This window comes from Habropoda laboriosa, unplaced genomic scaffold (genome assembly GCF_001263275.1).
Source record: "Habropoda laboriosa isolate 0110345459 unplaced genomic scaffold, ASM126327v1 scaffold78, whole genome shotgun sequence".
Classification (NCBI taxonomy): Eukaryota; Metazoa; Arthropoda; class Insecta; order Hymenoptera; family Apidae; genus Habropoda; species Habropoda laboriosa.
Genome location: NW_017100180.1, coordinates 24877 through 25300, shown reverse-complemented (window position 1 = coordinate 25300; position 424 = coordinate 24877).

Sequence of the window (424 nt, the reverse complement as noted above, 5' to 3'; positions counted from 1 at the left end):
CGGGAAGATAAGATTCACCTTCTCCCGGAAGTGTGAACCCGCGATCCCAAAGGAGATGACAGCGCGATGATAGAGGCGCTGAGAAACATGCCGGTGTTGTTTCCTGTGAGCATGGGGTAGAAATGTACCCCGGAAGGTCAGCTTGGACCCGGGGCATCCTGGCCCTCGGAGTAGGGGCTCTGTTTCTATTGGGATGGCGGATCGAGACGGCCGGCGACGCGTTGTCTACGTCCACGTCGAGCCACGTCACAGAGCCGCCGATCGATTCGGACAGGAACTACTTCAGCGTGGCCGTCGCGTCTTCCCGATCGGCGAGTCGGCTCGACGAGCATGGGAAAAAAGAGGAGCGGCGAAGAACCGAGGGGCAAGATCGACAGGCGTCCAGGGGGGATTATTCAGCGAGCGACCAAGAAACGCGGAGCCC